This window comes from Mesocricetus auratus, unplaced genomic scaffold, assembly GCF_017639785.1.
Source record: "Mesocricetus auratus isolate SY011 unplaced genomic scaffold, BCM_Maur_2.0 Super-Scaffold_15014, whole genome shotgun sequence".
Classification (NCBI taxonomy): domain Eukaryota; kingdom Metazoa; phylum Chordata; class Mammalia; order Rodentia; family Cricetidae; genus Mesocricetus; species Mesocricetus auratus.
Genome location: NW_024429186.1, coordinates 67,522,686 through 67,540,873, shown reverse-complemented (window position 1 = coordinate 67,540,873; position 18,188 = coordinate 67,522,686). Strand labels below are relative to the sequence as shown.

Sequence of the window (18,188 nt, the reverse complement as noted above, 5' to 3'; positions counted from 1 at the left end):
AGGCAAATGAGCCAGAGGGAGAGAAACAGAGAGAGAGAGAGAGAGAGAGAGAGAGAGAGAGAGAGAGAGAGAGAGAGAGAGAGAGAGAGAAAGGAGGAAAACAGAACTCCGCGATTAGCCATGTGACTTATTAGAGCCACATACAGATGAGGTAATAAAAGAGCGGTTTATCACACCGCTAACCACACCCACTTTAGGCATGACTAAAAACATATACGGTCGTAGGCGGTGAACTACATCACTAGCCAGACCCACTTTGGGGCATGGCTAGGGATGTTACGGAGGAATGTATAAAACAACGGAAGTCTCTCTCTCTCTTTTTCTGGCTTTCCGGCTTCCAGTTCAGCGGTGGAAAACTACTCGGCTCATCTGGGTTACTTGTTTGGTCTCTTGTGAGTAATTTCTACAATAAATACTTATTTTTACCTTCAGTAAGTGTGCCGTTTATCGTTGCAGCATTAGAGAGAGGGTAAGAGAGAGAATGGAGGAGAGAGTGAAAATGGGGTGGGACCACGTGGAGGTATTCACTTAAAAGGAGCTTTTTGTGGGTTTCTCCACTCTGGCCGCAACCCCTTTGCTTATCACTTCTCCCTCTCTGTAACTGGATTCCATAGTTCAGTTCAGTGTTTAGCTGTGAGTGTTTACTTCTACTTCCATCACCTACTGGATGAAGGCTCTAGTATGGCATATAAGGTAGTCATCAATCTCATCATTGGAGAAGGGCATTTAAGGTAGCCTCTCTGCCTCTCTCCTATTGCTTACATTCTTAGTTGGGGGTCAAGCTTGTAGATTTCTGGACATTTCCCTAGTGTCAGATTTCTCTTTAAACCTATAATGACTCCTCTATCATGGTATTTCTTTTCTTGCTCTCCTCTATTCTTCCCCTGACTCGATCTTCCTGTTCTCTCCTGTCCTCCTCTTCCCTCCCTAAATGAGAATATCAGTTTGGAAGTCTGGTTAATCTATGGGGTCTCTAGTAGTGGATCAGTATTTATCTCACAAATGGGTTGTGAGAGCCCATTCCACATATAGGGATACTCTCTGAGCCTAGACACATGGGGAAGGGTCTAGGCCCTGCTCCAAATGATATGACAGACATTGAAGATCCCCCAATAGAAGTCCTTACCCTCCCTGTGGAACAGATAGGGGCTGGGATACTGGGTTTGAGGGGGGCAGGGGAGGAAGGAATAGAGAGGAAACTGGGATTGACAAGTAAAAGAAGCTTGTTTCTAATTTAAATAAAAAAGGAATTTTTTAAAAAAAATCTGAAAAAAGAAATGTGAATCTTACACATTTGTACTGAGTCCTTAAGCAGTCCTATAATGAATGACATAGCCACAACATGACCATGTCACTATGGGTGTCCTGCCCATTGTCAGGGGGCGGATGTCAGCATGGTGCTGCTTGTAGACTAGTACTCATGGAACCCAGGGCTTACCAGAGTACTGCCTGAGTGCATTCTGCCAGGTAACAGGGGCAGGCCAGCATAATGCCTGAACCTTTCAGTGTCTATTAGACGTATAGTTCCTAGATGTTCATGCAATAATATAGGAATATAAATATTTCTCTGTTACAGAGATAAATTAAACAGATACACTTTCGATTGTTTTTAACACATTATAGCTTCACTGGGTATGGTGCGCTGAAACCAGCAGATTGGACCACTCCATGGGCAGAAGTAATACTTATTGGGAATATAAACTACTCCTCTGCCTTCAAGAATAGAATTCAGCAGTTCTGCAAGTCAGCAACTGATTTACATGATATTCAGCAAAGGAGTGGGGGCCTTCAACTTGGTACAGCTATTCAGATTGGTCAAAAAATAAATGCCTTTGTCCTAGGTCAATGACCTTTGTGGCAGATAAAGGAGGTAGACCTTCTCCATGTAAATGGAAATCAGCCTTACAAGATTCCTGAGAAATGTTTAATCCATGCTTCTCTTCACCTAATAACAACCCTTCTGTTTACATGCTCAGGTTCCTTCTGTTTAGGACACTGTTATCAGCACTGGCATTTTGGGCGTCTTCATTAGACCTCACATTCCAGTCTTTCATTGACGATAAGAGGGAATATTCGTCCTTAGGCATCTGGAATACTGGTCCAAAGCAAGGGTTCAGTACTGGCAGGCAATAGAAGGAAACGGGAGAAATTCCATGAGAAGCAACTAGTTTACTGATTGCCAGGTTATTTCACTAATTCTCTCCTAGAAGAGATAGGGAACAATCATTATTTTGAGAAGGATTTAGAAGAGTGGGCTGGGGTGGGCTAGAAGCCAGGGTCCCACAAAGAACTATTACTAGAACTCCACATTGGAGCCAACTCTGAGATAGTTCATATACGTATCTAATTTCTTTTACTTGGCCAGACTGGTCGCTGGAAAAGAGGTAAGATCCTTCTTTTCAGTAGTCAGTAAGCTAAGGGCCCTATCACATGTGTTACCACCAAGGAATATGAGGTAAGCTGGTTTTGGAGTTGCTCTAGGTCAAAGGTTGGTTCCTGGATGATGCCTTTAGCTAGATCAATGTTTCCTGAGACAGAAACTGTCTGGGACCTAGTCTTCCTGTCCTGACCCGCAGGACACTCATCGTGGGTCTGGTGGACACCTAGGAAAAAGATGGGGGCCAGGGGATACAAGGACGGACACCAAGACAAGAGTCTGATCAAGGTGAAAACTTTATTCATCCCAAAGGGATTTATATAGAGGAATGGAGGAGGGGAAGGAATGGGGGATGTGTTGTAGCTGTGATGAACCTGGCGGAGCAGAAGGTCAGTGGGATGGGTAGGTCATCCTGTGTGCCCTGGTAACCTAACTGCAGACTCTAACTTTATCTTTCACAATCCATGTTCTATTAAGCCTATGCCCTAGATAAGCCACAGGTCTGTTTCTGGAATTTGGCAGGTAGCAGAGTGGTCCCGAGTCACGTACTTTCTATGAGGGTCTTTTCTTATGAGTACGTGAGGAGCTGTACCAGAGGTCTCCCTAGATGTATAGGATAAATTCCAGAAGTAACAGTGTATATTCCCAAATTTGAAATATTAATATAAACTGGTGGTAAAGTGGGATCAATCTTGTATCAAAAATGAATCAGGACTAATGGATAGTTGTTCATTTCAAGGAAAGAGAAGTTCCAAAGACAGTTTTAATAAGTGAGTCATAGTAAGTCACTTATCTCTTTCTATCTTTCCCAAGACTTGGAGGCAGTGTGGAATGTGAAGTTGCCATTGTACTCCTAAGACCCTTGTGATTAAGTAGCTCTGGAGATGAATACTGAGTTATGATCCAATCTTATGGATCTAGAGCATTCAAATCTAGGCAAAATATCATTAATGAGGTAGGAACAGACTACTTCTACAGTCTTATCCAGAGTAGCAAGAGTTTCTAATCATTCTGAGAAATCATCTATCACAACAAGAATATGTGTTTTGTTTTAAGGAATATGTGTTAAGTATTTAAATATGTCCATGACGTTGAATGAGAGAATATTTTAGTAAGCAAAATAAAAATGGGGGAGGGTAATTGAAAAAGCTAAACAGTTGATTATGTTTAGCCATTTTAAACTTACACCTATGTTTCTTCTTATTAAAACTTTAAGTAACATGAAATGAACATCAGTAACCAACCTTTTAGAAATAGTTTAAATCTTAAGGATTTTTAAGGGTTTTCATGTGCAGAGTGGCTTTTTCTGGGTGTCCCTGCTGATCTCTTTCTCCTTGTCAGGGGCAAGGGTAACAGCCTGATGCATGACAGAGGATTTGTACTGTGGATTATTCTTTTTTCACACTATGAAGATGTGTTTGCCAAGGTGCTTTCTGATTGGTTTAATAAAGAGCTGAGTGGCCAATAGGTAGACAGAGAGATAGAAGAAGATGAGATGAATCTAGGCACAAAAGAGACACAAGAGGACCCAGAAAGGAACTTACACTGATGCAGGTTGTTACGATTAATTGGGAAACTGAAGTCCTTGCCTTGAGTAGTTGAGTATTAGGATGGGTAAGGGAAGTTGTAATTTTTCTGGTAGACAGAAACCGGTCTTACAAGATTACTAAGGAACGCTGAATTTAGACTTCTGATTACAAATAACCACCTTTTGGTTTACCTGGACAGAGACCTGCTGTTTAAGACATTGTTATCAACACTGCCATTTTCAGGACCTGATTTTAAAATAATGGTATGGGAACAACAGACCTTGGCTGGAGGCCCACTCCCCATCAGTCTGTGAGCAGGCAGCTATAAGACAATCTTTACTAAAAACATGTTTACTAAAAACAATATGGTGCCTGGAGCAATAGGTTCGTGATAAGGGCTAGCCCACGGGAATGCCCTGACCTCGACCTTTTCCAATGACTAACTGCCTCTTCCTGACGCCCTGCTGCCACCTTTGGTGTCAGGGCATATAACCAGTCAGAGGTAAGAAAGGGGGGAAGCTTTTCTTGAGGGAACCCTTTCTTGGGAAGCCTTTCTTGAACCTTAAAGTTTTCTTTGCACTCACCGACTGGTCTCTGTGTCATCAATCCTGACACCCTCTGCACATTCTCGGATACAGGCTGCACGAGTGGGCAAGGCATAATGGTTCTTAATTATGTTCTTAAAATGCATTTGAGAGAAACTAAGAAACTCTACAAACTCTGGGCCATTAGAACATCAATTGGGGCTTGTCTGAAGACTATTGAATACAACTAAATGGCTGCAAATGTTAATAATGAGCCTTTCTCATAAGTATTTCTTTCAATGTTGAATTTTCCTTCAAATATAGGGGCATGTCAAGGATATTGGGCTCCTTAATTCAAAGCAGTTGAAGCTTCTCCAGGTCCCTGGCTGTCTTGAGCAAAGGGCAGTAATTCAAACAACAAATAAGACTGCTATCCTGCTGGTGCCAGCTGCTTTGTATAATCTTCTGACAATTTGAGTATTCTGCATGACAACAACAGTTGCTTGCTGTATTGTTTCCAATAATAGCCTGTGCTCAACATATTTGACATCACTGAAAGGCTGAGACTCTCACCCAGCTCTCTGCTTTAATAGCCATTACAGTCTGCAGAAAAGACCCAGCAAGATACAGGCCTTTGACTAAGCAACATGTTCAGGCCCCCCCATCTTACTTGACCTTGCCCTAATCACTAGGCAGTCAGGTACCCTCCATATGCCAAGAAACAGAAGTTAGCTGGCGGGCTCTGGATGTGCTTTACTGATAATACTGGAATGCAGAGTGTATCAAATACCCTGGGATGGCCTCTAGGCATAGCAACCTTTCCACAGTTGTAGCTCACCAATCAACTCAGGACAGGTTGCCTAAGCCTGGAGGTGCACCAATCTGAGACTGTTGCTATGTAACTAGTGGACCCCCAGATACTCCCCTTGCTCTACCTCAATATATGCCCTGTCCCATTGCTGCTCAGGGTTCCTCCTCTCCATCTGATGTGTCTGATGGCTGGAGGACCCCAGTTAATTCAGTTGACTTGCTAATTGTAGAGTCTTTGCTTTTGTATCAGATCTGGTCATTTCCGCCCCAGTCAAAGAATGAGCACATAAGACCTATGAGTAAGGCAAGTACATTTGATATAAGATAATATACTGGTTCAATTGTTTTTCGTCATTTACATAAAGCATTATACCATGATTCCTACAGACACATCTTCCATTCGCCTGAAGACACTGGTTATACAAAGACACTTGGATAATTTCCTGAGTTCTTCATATAAAGCCTCTTCTTCTAGTGGTAATACCTTTCCCACAACCTTCAAGTACTAAGGTAAAAAATCATTGGCCATCATATTTATAGATGATTGTTTGCATATATTTAATCTTTATCATTAGTTATGTGGTGGTTTGAAAGGAAATGACTACCATTGACACATAGGGAGTAGCACTATTAGGAGGTATGACATTGTTGGAGTAGGTGTAGTGTTGTTGGAGGAAGTATGTCACTGGGGCTGGTCTTTGAGATCTCAGATGAGAAAGCTAGGCCCAGTATGCATTCTTTTCCTTCTGCCTGCTGATCAGTATGTAGAACTCTCAGCTTCTTCTTCAGCATCATTGTCTCCCTGCAAACTACCACGTTATGGAAGTTCCATAACGTTAATGGAAGTCTCTGAAACAGCCCCAACTAAATATTCTCCTTTACAAGAGTTGCAGTGGTCATGGCATCTCTTCATAGCAACTGAATAAAAACCAAGACAGTTGAGTAGGCTGGGCTATTCGCATAGAAACAAGAACATAAAAGCAGAATGATGGCAGTAACATGGGAATGACAGCAATAACAGTGAGGTGGCAGCAATTACTTGCCCTGGTATGCAGTGGCAACAGAACCAATATCGGTGAGAAGGCCAGTGAAGTGCTCCAGAGAGCAGCAAGACCAGAAACTGCATGAAACACAGGTTACACTGAAAATGAGGAAGCCTTTCCAAAAAGTACCATAACTGGCTATACCCAAAGCATCTGACCTGCTTATAACCTACAGTGAGTTGTCCAGACAGGTAGTGCTGTTTTTCTGGTCAAGTAACCACACTTGGAGGCTTACACATATGGGACCAGGGCTATTAAAAAGGAGAATGTATGCCCTTGCGCCTTAAGGTCAATTACATCCCAGGAGACTAGGAAGCAGCTCTCAAAATGTATTGTAACTGTGTGGGGTCACCTGGTCTCTTGTTTCAGGAGGCCACCAAGATGTCACTGGGTGTCTTTTAACCAGTTTACAGTCTACATAAAAACAGATCAACACAGAGGCAAAATTTCTTCCACATTTTCAAGGGAAACATTTTTCCAGGGAGGCAGTTAACCTCAAATAGAATGACTAGTAAAGGAAAACCTAGCAGATCCAAGGGTTCTTCGAAAACCCAAGAGACCTGAGACCACCAGATCCTCAAATGGCTTTGAATGCAAAAGAAAGTGGCTCATTTTGGATACCTTCATTGTCTTTGACATTCAACAGGAAAGTATAACTGGTAGGAATATGGCTTGAAGTGGGACTGCAGTTGATCTATGGTGGCAGACAACCTCGCCATCAGGCAGAACTTAACCATGGGAAGGAAGTTTTATTGGGAAGGAAAGGGAGTGGAGGAAGGGAGGGAGAAAAGAGGGAGAGAGAGAAGCAGAGAGAGAGAGAGAAAGAGAGAGAGAGAGATTAGATGGGGAGATAGAGATCTGTTGCCCTCCTCAGAGAGATGGCTGAAAGAGAGAAAGAGGAGAGGTGGGTGGGTGGAGTTTGCCTCTTGGTGAAACCATTGTATCTGTGTGCAGACTATATAATGACACAGCAACCATAGGATCCTAGATTGGCCAGGGTACTGCCTGAGTGCATCTTGCCAAGTGACAGGTGCATGCCAGCACAATGCCTGAATCCTAACAATAACTAGTATTGAAATGATGGCCATGTTGTTTAGTAGTCCAAGAAACTGCACATCTCAGAAAATGTTCTTAGCCATCAAAGACATTATTTGGACAACTATTCTCATTAATTATTCTCTTCATGATTAAATAAAAATAATAAAGTGCTGCACAGATACAGGACAAAACACTGGCTCAACTCAACATTGTAATATCTACCACAAATGAGAAAAGCAGTCCTATCATCTTAAATGTCAAAGCTAAACCATAAAAACAAAAGATTTTTTAATCAACTACAAAATAATCACTGAAAGAATGCTTCTCGCAATTGCAATTTGCCCTCTTGCATCCTATGAGTCTATGTTCCATGATTAACAGAACAGAGTTTATCCAATGCTGTTTTCAAGCTCACAGTTTTTGGGAAATTATTTGGAATATCCAAGGCAATTTTTTAAAAAAATGCATGGATAAGGTTGTATTTCTCTGTTATAGTGCCAGCTAGATGCTGACATCTTGTTGTGATCAAAAAATAGAATACTAACCACGTTTTCACTCGGATTTGTCCCATAGTGAACATTGTCATTGCAAATTATATCTGGTACATGGTCATGGATACTTATTCTTAGAAAGGAAGATCTACTGAGCCAAATACTTAACTGTTATTTTTACAAAGTTCCTAGGCATTCTCTTCTTATGTAGGAGTCTGATGTAACAAACAGCTGACTGCATGATAATACTTTGAATGGTCAAAACCCCCTCAAAAATCCTTAACAATCTAGATATAGAAAAGACCATGTCTGACCTTATCCTTCCAAAGGTACTATCCGGAAAGATGCACAATTATATTTCACCTTACTTATCAAGACTTATACTAATCATGACATCTAGCAATTTTTTGTATATGAAGTTGTCTCTTAATGTCCCGCACGGATTTATAACAGAGGAGACTGAATAGCCTACTTCTGAACTTAACACTGGACAGTAGATAGCATCTTGAGCCAAACCTATTATTTTCTTCATGTTGTACATGTTCTAATATACAACACGGCAAAGAAATCCCCAGTCTTGTTATTGATTACATCAATGCCTGTGAAGAGCTCTCTGGATGGCTTTGCCTGTTCTCTTTCTCTAATAAGGATAAAACTTCTCCTACTACACTCTCAATAGGGATTGTACTAATGCAAACAATTGCATTTTTTGTTTGTTATAGAGTATGCCTCCTTCACCAAGCCTGCTGCAAGGATGAACTGAGCCATCAAATGACCTGGATCTTTAGCATCTGTTAAGTTTCATCATGGCCTTTCACAGTGACCCTCCTTTGAGTCACTCTAAGTGCTGTCCTTTTCACATTATCCCCTTGCATCATTAGATGCATTAAAGTTGTCAGCTTTGGGGAGCTTCTCTTCTAGGAGGCAATGATAGACTAGGAGTTAGACAGATTCATTGAGAGGAAAACAGACAGGCCATGATTAGATAATGCAGATAGTAAAACCCCAAGACAGATAATGTCATCCTCATCCTCCTGACATGAGCAAAGTATCTTTGCAGCTCAAAGCAATGGTGTGTGGTTGTTTTTTTCCCAACTACTAGCACCACTCTGCCCATTTGAATTGATCTGACATAGTCACAGCCAGACCAGGATGTGTTTATCTCAGACTTGGGGATTTTATCAGCCTCGCTGCTTAATCAAGCTAATGAGCCCTAAACTGGGTGAGGAAGACCCCCTCAAGGCCTCAAAATTCCCATCCTTTGAGGAGACACCAAGCTTCAACTGGCTTCCAGAGGAACTCGTCTGCTTTGAAGAGGGTCTTCCTCTTTGTATTTTGCTGTGTGTTGTTCTGTGGAAAGAACAGACCTTGACCGGATGCGCACTTCCCCATCAGCCTGGGAGCAAGCAGCTGTAAGACAATGTTTACTAAAAACAATACAGTGGCAGGCTCACCCACTGGAACACCCTGATCTTGACCTTTTCCAAAGACTAACCACCTCTTCCTGATCCACCCACTGCAGCCTCTGGTGTCAGGGCATATAATAACCAGTCAGGGTAAGAATGAAAGAGAGCCTTCTTGAGGAGCCTTCTGAAAAGCCTTCTTGAGTGTTTCTTTTTGCCACCGACTGGTCTCTGTGTCATCAATCCCAACACCCTCCACACATTCTCAGACACAGGCTGCACAGCAGGCACAGCATTATTCCTCACCCATAATTCAAAGCTTTTCTTCACCAGTATGAAAGGAAAGAAAAAGATGAGGAAGAAAAAAGAGATTGAGAGAGAGAATTGTAAAATGCCACAGGTGATTTCCAAGGAGTTCATAAGGCCTAAAGACTATGGGATTCAGACCACCTATGCCCAAGTATCATGACACTTTTCATGTTAGGCAGAGATCCTAGCATGAAAGGTGCTACACTGTCAGGTGCTGCTTGCTATCACTTGTTGCTATCTGTTCTTGCCACTTATAGCTACTTGAAGTTTAGGGACTGTAAGAACTAAAAAGAGCTAGGGCTACAAGGGGTTAAAGCCCAGAGCAATAAACATCCATTAAGAGCCCAGAATAATATCTAAAGGTTTTTATAGGGTGAAAGAACAGAGCGTCACCTCTTGGGTGTGGTGCTGTAACACTCATGATATGCCAGTTCAGCCTCTAGAACACTGACACAGAAAGGCCCAGGACTGGCAACATTGGAAGGGATTGTACTGACCTATCTACAATCCCCATCTAGGTAAAGCAACCCCTCAATTTAAACAGTATAATAACAATAATAAAAGAGGAATTAAATTTTAGATTGCACTTAAAATTTGCCTATCTTAAACTATGTCGCTGAGGAAGTATTTTAAATTGGATATTATGTTCCCCCATCTTTATTTTTTCAACTCTACTTTTATAGCTAAGTTGGCAACTATGAGAGACTTACAGTAATGGGCTTCTAGAGATTTTTATTGGCCTATTCCATGCTATGTTGGTTTTGTCTAGCCAGCTTTGTTTAGTCACACTATGTTGTTGATCATATTCATCCCTGGTTCCCACTCCCTTCATTTTGTACCCTTACTTTTCTTCTCCCATCATTTTCTCCATTTGGTTGCTGTTGCTTCTGCTTCCGTGTTACATATATGTGGCTTAATTTAGTATAAAATTTGTAGGATAGAGATAATATTTGGATACTTTGTTGGAATTGCCTAATTCAAATTGAAGACTCTCTTAGGTAAATTGTTTGTGCAAATATAGAACTTATTACTTGTGGGTGACTAAGGCCTTATAAAATAAGTAAGAGAACATAATAGTTATTTCTTTTTTCACTGATCTTGATGGATTGAAAATGTTAAATCACCTTGTAGGTTCTTACAATTGTTTACCTAATGGAGAATCTCCATGTATTTTTCTTTTGAGACAGAATCTTGTCAGTCTTCCTTTAATGTAAAACTTGTAAATTCACTCTATTTCTTCTAAATATATTTAAATATAGTCCAAACACTAATTTACTAATCCAGCGTAATTCCTAACAACAACCTATAAATATTTTTCCTTATTCCCACATGTAAGTATAGTTCTCTCCTTCCATCAAAGAATCTTCTCTTTGCAACAGATAAAAATCAGTCAGTATATCACTAAAAACCAAAAACCAATCAAAATGCAGAATTGTTGAGCCCAGTACCATCTACAAAGCACTCTGGTACATATGACTCAGGCAACATTGAAGAAGAGGAGGTAGAATAATGATAATAGCCAGATTATCAGGGAGAAAACAAAACAAAATATAATACATACAAATTCATCTTCCCTTCTCTTTCTTTTGTCGAGTGGTTACATTTTCAGTACAAATCCAACCCAGGAAACTGTAATTGAATACGTATTTGTGAAAAGTACAAAGTAACTTTTTTCAAGTGTTAATTTTTATAGCTTATACCATTATCGTTAAACTTTTCTGTATGCACTAAGTACTATAAGGGGCACCTTCACAAATCAACCATAACATTCAGTATATTTGCCCATGTTTCTTTTTTCTTTCTGCTGTTATTTTCTTCTTTCTAATGACTAAAGATGTTTGATCCCCATGTCTTACTAATGTCAAGAATAGCTATTGTCCAGGTTAGCAGACATTGTCAATTTGACACAGCTTAGATGAGTCAACTGAAAGCAGAAATGGATGAGTTGCATGGACCAGAATACCCTGTAGCAAGTCTGTGTGGAACTGTCTTGATCACTAATTAAATCAGGAAAGTCTAGTATTCTGTGTGTGTCACCTTCCAGAGACAGGTGTTCCTGCACCCAACAGAAAGACAGTTAAACAGAAACCTGTAAACAAGCCCCAAGCAGAGTTCTTCATGGTTTTTGATTCACATTCTGGTTGAGTTTCTGCACTGATTTCTGTTGGTGATGAACTTTGACCTGGAAGTATGATCCAAGTAAACTTACTTCTTTTCTATGTTTATTTTTGTGGGAATATTTTATCACAGCACCAGAATGAAGCCCTAAAAGTTTTTCTTTAGGATAGGACTAAAAGCCTTCACCCCCTTTTTAAAATTTATTTATTTAGTTTTATTTAAATTAGAAACAAGCTTGCTTCACATGTCAATTCCAGCTCCCTCTCCCTCTCCTCCTTCCCTGCCCTTCACCAACCCCCACCCAATCCCCACTACACTCTCCAGGGAGGGTGAAGCCTTTTATGGGCGATCTCCAGTCTGTCATATCAGGCTAATAGAGCATCCCTCCATGTGGAATGGGTTCCCAAAGTCCATTCATGCCAGGGATAAATACTGAACCCAAGGTCCCATAGATTGCCAAGGCCTCCTCACTGACAGCCACTTTCAGGGTGAGCTGAGTCAGTGAGTCATGGGAAGAACAGAGTGGAACAGGATGAGAGATACCATAATAGAGGGAGCCATTATAGGTTTGAGGAGAGATCCAGCACCAGTGAGATTTCTAGAGATCTACAAGGAGGCTACCTGGCCTCTAAGCAATAGTGGAGAAGCTACCTTAAATGCCCTTCCCCAATAATGAGATTGATAACTACCTTATATGCCATCCTAGAGCCTTCATCCGGTGGCTGATGGAAGCAGAAGCAGATACCCACAGCTAAACACTGAACTCAACTCCTGGAAACCAGTTGCAGAGAGGATGGAGAGATGAGCAAAGGAGTCAAGACTGGGCAGGTGAAACCCACAGAAACAGCTGACCTGAACAAGGAGGAGCTTGTGGAACTTTCCCTCCCTTTATATTAGAAAGCCTTTGATTTTTTCACTCCTTAAATATTTGTCATATACACAGCTCTGAATTGATAGTTCTTATCTTCAGCTACTTTAGAAATTTGTCTCTTTCTGATAACCTCCTTGCTTTCTGATGAGAAATCTACATTAGTCAAATGGTTTTTCTTCTTTAGGCTGAATTCTTTTACTTACTGCTTTCAAGATTTTTGTTTGTTTTCTCTTTTTTTCTGTTTTCTGAAGACAAATAGAGGGTTGCTTTGTTAGTATGGATGTTACAGGAAGTCCAAGTTGTTCATGTGTTTATCTCTGATACCACGTAGACCCTAGTGAAAGGTAGAATCAGTGAATGCCCCACTGTGTGTGTGTGTGTGTGTGTGTGCCCACATACATATGCACATGCAGGAATGTGCTAGTTATTTATCATCAATTAAAGCAGCCTTGTACAAAAACTGTTGTGCTCTACTTATTAGAATCATTTGAATACAAGTAAATAAGTTACGGTGTCTATTTAGAGGTTTTTTTTTTTTACAAAGAAACATTCAATGTACAGTTTAAAAACAATTTAATTTCTCAAATATCAAAGTTTAAAATGTACTGAAATGCTTATTCAAATTCTCAAGGATTTTCATTACATAACATGAACTCACATATACTTGAGGGTATATGTAGTATTTCAGCAAATTTACAGCAATTTTTCAATGTATATTTTAGTTATATTCTACCAGTAGTACTTGGATTACATTTGCTTATAAAATATACAGATATTCAGTACAAACAATCATATATTTTAGTTTCAAATGTGTCAAATCTAGACTATATAAAGAATGTTAATCTATTACTCTGATGAAGCTTAGAAATGTAAATGTGCAAAAATAGAGAAAGGACATAGAAAGCACATGGAGTGATGATCTTTTAAGCACTTCCATGATAAGAGATGCAGTCTTCAGCTCTGGTGAACACAAACAGAATCCAAAAGAATTAAGCACTGCAGTGTGATAGATGGATGGAGGAGAAGGTACCTGGGTCAGGTGATAAACCTTTTTACTGCTGATTCACCTGGTACTTTTCCACTCTAACCTGTACAAAGATACTTCAGGAAATGACCACATAGATTTCTGGCCTAATGATTTTCATTTTTAATTTTCATTATATCATTTTATTCCCCCACTTTGGGAGATTCGTGTTTTAGTTCACTCACAGTTCTGCATATTATAAACACAAACTTCAGTGCTGTCTTGATATATGTATTTAATGAAATATTAACTGGATGGCCTTTATAGAAACAGAATCACACAAAAGAGTTGTAAAAAAAAGGCATTTGGTGTCATCTGTGCCTCCTTTTTCTAGAGATAATTCTATCCTTTCAATTTACTAAAAAACTAATATCAAACACTACCATTTACTTAACTGTTTGTTGTAGGACAAATAGAGAGCAGCAAATAAAACCAGTGAAGTCTATACTTCCTACCACTACAAGATGTCTAGGTGTTATTATGCATTCCTCACCATAGGTCAGTTGCTTAGCGACCAGAGAAGTAGGGAACTATTAATTGAAAGTGTTCTGTATTGCTGGCAATGCTTGCTATAGGACGCTGAATTTAGGAACAAAAAATATTGTCAGAGAAAAATGCTGCAAGGGATGAAAAAAAAAGGATTGCAGCATTATCTTACTTGAATTCTTTTTGTTGTTGTTCACTCTGCATGTGGTAAGTTTTCATGACAAAATGTTTTCCTTTTTTCTGTCTTGCATAAAAATAGGATTAGAATTGATTTTATCCTTAAGAAAAATGATTTGTATCAGAACTGTGTGGTCTATTGAAAATAGGTAAGCAGAAGACAAAGGAGGAAGAAGAGGACAAAGGAACCTTAGAAACAGCAATAGGTTAGATTGAGGACTGTTCACGACTCTGTGGTGTTTCTGATGCTAATATCTTAGGATAGACACAAAAAGGGAGAGAACAGGAAGAGGTACAAAACCACACATACACACAGGGAAGTAAAATTGAAAACAAAATAACAATCTTCTAGTTGCTACGTTGGAAATCCATTCATACCAACTCCCATAAATGGGTTGTAAACATTTTCTACCAGCCTTTGAAGCATGGGTGTATATTAAGTAAACAATCAATCATTTCTATATAGTATATAATGCATGTGCCCTTCGAAAGAAGATGGCCAGTTATTAATGACTTTTAATTAATAACTGTACTTTAAAAGAGAAGATGTCCTTGCTAAGACCAGGACTGACTATGAAACTAGCTCAACTCCATGTTGCCATATTTACTTCAAGAATTCAGAGAGGATGGAGAGAAGGCTCAGTGATAAAGAGTACTGACTGCTCTTCCAGAGGACACAGGTTCAATTCCCAGCATCCACATGGCAGCGCACAACTGCCTGTAAATGTAGTTCCCGTGGATCTTATACCCTCACAAAGATATATATACAGACAAAAAAAATCAATGCTTGTAAAATAATCAGGTGCTATAGTTCTACATTTCTAGACTTATGTGTGAGTGGACATGTGTGTGTGTTTGTTTGGGGGTGTGGGTGTGTGACAGAGAGAGAGACAGAGACAAAGAAAGACATAGACAGACAGAAGTGTTTCAGATCACAGGTCCCCAAGCACATCAACTTGCTGTAGTGATCTAGAGTGAAGTTGCAAGGACATAGGCTCTAAGCAAATCTTGGAGGAGTAAAAGAGACTCTTGAAAAGACTCATACATTTGATAATAATTTTTTTATTTATCAAAGCTTGATACATAGTAAGCTAAACATATAGCTCAGTGTTTTGAATTCGGACTGTGTTTGTGAAAAGTTGTAATGTATGTCTTGCTTTATTTATGTATAAACACTACTCTGACTTTAGGTACCCTCTTTTCTTCCCTCCCTGTTATTTTTCATGAGGACACTTATAATTGAGCTTGGAATTCCTTCTGTACCAGAAAGAGCATGCCTTAGATCCTTTCCTACTACATCTGCAAATGTCCATATCACAGGTAAGGTCAGTGGTGGGGTTCGGAGTATCAGGAGCTTGCACACACACACACACACACACACACACACACACACACACACACACACACACACACAGACCAAGATAGATAGAAAGAGAGCAACAGAGAGAGACAGACACACTCTCCCTGGAACGAGGGAAAGTACTGTTTATTTTCCCCAAGTCAGTATCATTATTAGTCATTTGAGAATTTCATACAATGCCTTCTGATCCTGATCACATTCACTTCCTATTCCTCCCTGGTCCACCTTCCCACCCTTGCATTCTGCTTCCCTAAAACTAAAACCCAAAATGAAACAAATAAATAAACAAAACCCACCAACTCCAATCTGTGTTGGCCATATACTCATTCTAGCATGGCCAAGCTAACAGTGGTTAGTCCCTTAAAGAAAACTGAATCCTTCCCTACTCCACCCCACCCCACCCCTAGCCAAAATCATCAACTATGAAAAGCTACACTTCAGCATGTTTATAACAATTTTTAAGGACTCTCTTCAATACCTTTCTGTCTGAACTGTTTGTTTTAGAGGGAAGGCAATGTCACACACACCTTCAATGTTCTCAGTTATGAGTCTGCAATCATCAATATCTCTGCAGAAGAAGAATCCTTGCCCATGGCAGTAGGTAACAACTAGATTAGTGACATCAACCTAGTGCCCAGCAACAGCAAGTATCTCAGACACCAACATGATTGCTAGGGAAGCACAGATCACCAATATCTACATGGCCTAAGGCAGCAGCATAGACCATGGCCATCAACATGGTTATCAATATGGTCCACACGACAGCCTCTGACAGCAGCAGGGATCTCAACAGGAACCTCAACATGGCTTCCAGCAAGAGACCAGATCACAGACATCAACATGGTCTCTGGCATCAGCTCAGACCTGAGGTTGCAGAACAGACCAAGGAAATCTTTCAAGGAGGTTTAATCCAGAAAATGAACCATTCTTCATCTCAGGCAGCTTATTGCTGCTCAGAGTAAGGGCGATCATGTAGTTGGGCAGTATGTTCTGAGGCAGGACCCTGTTGAGCTCCAGAATGTTACACACTACCCTGTCCTCAGTGCAAGTTTCCTTGCAAATGCAATAATATTTGCAGCACACAGGCAACACAGCAAACAATGCCTTCTCCCACAAGCAAGGCAAGCAGAATTGGCAGCAGCAGCTCCATGCCTGCCACTGCTAAGTCTCTATGCTGCTTTCCTATCTCTTCATCACATATTCATTTATTAAAGTGACATTACAGTCTGCTGTGTGCCACACAGTATGCTAATTTTCTCAAACAGCTTCACATGAAAATACTTATTACAATAAGTCATTGATCTGGCTCAACATTTCTGAAGCACCACAAATATTGGAATATCACTCAAAGTCAACCTGGATGTCTTGCTGTTGCCCAGAGTCAGTGTGAACATACAGCTAGGCAGCACATCCTGAACAGAACCTGAGCATGCTCTACTGTGATGCATACCATCCTGCCCTGGTTTGGTTGACCCACCAGCATCCAGTGCAGGGTCATTTTGCTGAGGACAGAGTATCAGCCCTGACCATGTGCTCTCCTTTCCCAAGCAGGGTGTGGCAGGACTGGCCTAGCAGCTAGGAATGTTGTAAGGAGAGACAGTAGTGCACGGACCCACCATTTGGCTCAAGAACTGGCCCTACAAAGCAAGTGTATGATACAATGATCTGCCATGGCCATGCTCACATACCTGCTGCCCTGCTGCGTCTCTAGTTCTGCTACTTTCTGCTGTTCCAGTCTGTCATTTTTCACTTCCAATTTCACGAAAACTTTTAAAAAAAGAATCCCCTCATAAAACATGCCTTTTAAAGTTGTTTCAGAGATAATGTTTCATTCTGTAGGTTCATACTCTATTCCTTGGAACATCCAGATGTCCCACAGGTGCTACGGTTTGCTGCAGTCTTGAGTCTGAATCAAGAGGAGTATTTCTTAATGTACGTTTTTCAAAAAAATTTTTTTGGTTATTACTAAACCAAATAGAAAATGTTTCTTGATGCAAGAGGTTTGGAAAGCAAGGGTTATTATTATTTTCTTAAAAGAAATGCTATAGGAAAGAAAACCTTAAACTTAAGAAATTGCATTTTTCTACACATACGACCAGAATACCAAAACACCAGTTTTGTTATCACCACACCCATCAACATCTGATGAAAAATGTTACATAATAGGTGATCTAAGCATACATCAGCTATTTTGGGTTTTTTTTTTTCGAGACAGGGTTTCTCTGTAGCTTTGGAGGCTGTCCTGGAACTCACTTTGTAGACCAGGCTGGCCTCGAACTCACAGAGATCCGCCTGCCTCTGTCTCCCGAGTGCTGGGATTAAAGGCGTGCGCCACCAATGCCCAGCTTACATCAGCTATTAATATCAGGTTAAACATAGTAAACAGCAAGATTCAATTTCATTATCTTCTGGTACTTTTTCTGAGTGACTTCTATTGTCAGTGATAAATCATTAAACACTCTGCTGAAATGAAGGTTTTTTTGTTGTTTTGTTTAAAGGTTCCTACAATAGAGTTGATAAATTTAGAAATTTATTCTTCCTGAATCCTCAGGACACAATTCCTACTCACTCAGTCTTGCTAAATGATTGAATGGTTGGACAAGAAAGTGTGCTTATGGACAGAGATGG

The 18,188-nt window shown here is 40.3% G+C and overlaps 2 long non-coding RNA genes across 3 annotated transcripts; both read left to right on the top strand.

Moving 5' to 3' along the window:
* Nucleotides 1-254: 254 nt before the first annotated feature.
* LOC121139392 lies at nt 255-12,386 on the top strand. The gene is made up of 3 exons (XR_005876353.1): nt 255-392; nt 5,628-5,750; nt 12,349-12,386. It is a non-coding gene; the product is annotated as an uncharacterized LOC121139392 (long non-coding RNA).
* Nucleotides 12,387-13,168: 782 nt separating this feature from the next.
* LOC121139391 lies at nt 13,169-17,492 on the top strand. Of its 2 annotated transcripts, none has more exons than XR_005876351.1 (2): nt 13,169-15,520; nt 17,400-17,492. It is a non-coding gene; the product is annotated as an uncharacterized LOC121139391 (long non-coding RNA). The 2 variants fall into 2 exon arrangements; XR_005876352.1 differs by having other exon boundaries at nt 17,112-17,492.
* The last annotated feature ends 696 nt before the right edge of the window (nt 17,493-18,188 follow it).